Raw genomic sequence first — 2,402 nt, 5'->3', positions numbered from 1 at the left:
CCTGCGGTGGAGCTGGCAAAGGGCGCTGGCAAGGCTGGAAGGCACCAAGAGAACCCAGGTCTCTGTCTCCTTGGCCATGGCAGTTGTCTCTGCCACTGAGGTCCATGAGAAGACATGTCGTCCTCATGGTGCTGGGGCCTCGTTGCCTCCTTGCAGCCCCATGGGGATGCTGGAAGTTGTTGTACCAGTGTTGTCCTTCCCTCGGCCTTGCACACCCACATCCCACGGTCCCAGGAAGAGCCCTGAGCCGTGTGTGAGGGACAGGATCCCCCTTCCCATTGCCTGGAGGTCATGGCTTCTCCTTTCTGCTTCAGAGAGCAAACCAAGGGGTTTCTCAGCCTCAGAGCCACCTGCACAGGGCCTTGGCCTCCATGTCATCACAGCCTCCAATTATCTGCTCTAACGAGTCCCTGGGGAGGCTTTGTCAGGAACAGCCCTCAGTGGGGCCCATTAATGCTTCGAGGAACTTCAAGGTTTTGCTGTTGACTTTGGCTTCTTGAGAGCTTTGTTGAGTCTCTTGTCAGTACCTGAGGTTCATGATCTCAGCCTCAAATACACCATGGGCTCATTAAAAAGTTTCAAGCCCTCACAAGCTGTGTCTTTACCATAATTTTCTTCAAGTATTGAAGATTCGTAGAGCTCATTAGAGAGGTTTCAGGGGGTAGGTACAGAGAACATTTTCAATGAGCACTTGGAAGAAGTGAGAGAAGAATTCTCCCATGGATACTGGTGCAGAGTGTCTCTTGAGGAGGTTGGACAGGTGGGAAAAGCAGTCCCTTGAGGCCAGACACGGGATGGACACCCTTGCTCCTCACTTTTCTAACCTTCCTGTTTCGCTCATTGTCCCCCTGGCAGTTACATCACTTTTCTTTACATCAGATTCTCCACTGAAGTTTGCACCTGATTGTTACAACTTCTCTGCACAAATTACTTCATGCTTTCCTTAGAGATCTGGATTTAAATAGGCAGAAAGAGGCATTTTAATTGGCAAAAGCAAAAGAGATAATGAGAAAGAAAACACAACAGAACATAACGAACAATAAAATATACTCTATCGTTAGTTTAAGCAACTTTCAGTGAGGTCCATCACCACAATTGAAGAGTTGCCTACAGGGAGTATGAGAGTGACAGCTGAAAGACAATTCAGCTTTACCTGCCTGAAGCTCAAAGCAGAGAAAGGTGACAGGCTCTGAATGAGCAAAGAGTGAGAGGAGGAAGAACCTCTGGGGAGCAATGGAAAGTGCAAATGTCCAGATAGGCTTCTGAAGAGACGACTGCAGACATGGTGGTTTGAATAAGGACAGGTAGAAACACCTGGATGTTCAGGGGGATTAAATACACAGTATCATAGGCAGAGTTCTGGAAATACAAGCACAGGGTAACTACAATATTTCTTCTCCTGCAATTCATACATATTGTAAAAATCCGTATTTTGGCAGGACAGAAATTCATGGACATTTTATTTAAAATATTGAATCATTTCAGCTGATGAGTAAGTTGTGGGTTTGTATTGTTTGTTTGTTTTTTGAACAACTGAGAGCAGTTCTCCTGTTTTCAGGCACAGCTCCATGGTCTGACCATAAGCCCCCAGTGCAAACCTCCAGAGGCCCCAGGGTACCTGAGGTATCTGCCTGGGACTGGCAGTTATCAGACAGGACTGACAGAGCCCTGTCACTTCCCTCATGTACATCTGGTCTTCAACACTTGTGCACTTTAATTAGATACATTTCAAGGGTGTAGTGAAAGAGGAAGGTACAGAAAGAGCACTTAGGAGAAGTGATAGGAGAATTCTCTCATTGATACTGATGCAGAGTGTCCCCTGAGGAGGTGTGGACAGGAAGGAGCAGCAGTCTGCCTGAGGTCCATCACTGTACGGAGAACCTGCTCCTCACCTCCCCAACCCCGCCATGTCTCTCTGTACACTTGACTGTGCTAGTGGAAAATATTCATCCATATGACACATGTAAGGTTTAGATTCCTCCCAGAGATCTCCTCATCTCCCCAGTTAGCCCAGAAAGAGACAAACACACACACACACAAATGGGTCTGGGATGGACTATTCTTGAGCTCGAATATCACAGAATCATAGAATATCTCGAGTTAGAAGATCCCCATAAGGATCAATGAGTCCAGCTGTGCACTGCTCGCACAACCATGTAACATTAAACCACAAGACGCTCCTTGACCTCTGACAGACTGGGAGCCGTGACCACTTCCCTGGGGAGCCTGTTCCAGTGACCGACCACCCTCCACTGAAGAACTTTCTCCTAATGTCCAGGCTGAACGTGCCCTGACGCAGCCTCATTCCATTTCCACCTGTCCTGTTCTCACTGGTCACCCGAGACAGGACATCGGCCCCTCACCTCTGCTGCCTCTCTGAGGAAGGTGCAGACTGTGATGAG

Source organism: Caloenas nicobarica, chromosome 32 (genome assembly GCF_036013445.1).
Source record: "Caloenas nicobarica isolate bCalNic1 chromosome 32, bCalNic1.hap1, whole genome shotgun sequence".
Lineage (NCBI taxonomy): Eukaryota > Metazoa > Chordata > Aves > Columbiformes > Columbidae > Caloenas > Caloenas nicobarica.
The sequence above is the reverse complement of the archived record's forward strand: the minus strand, read 5'-3'. Positions refer to the sequence as shown.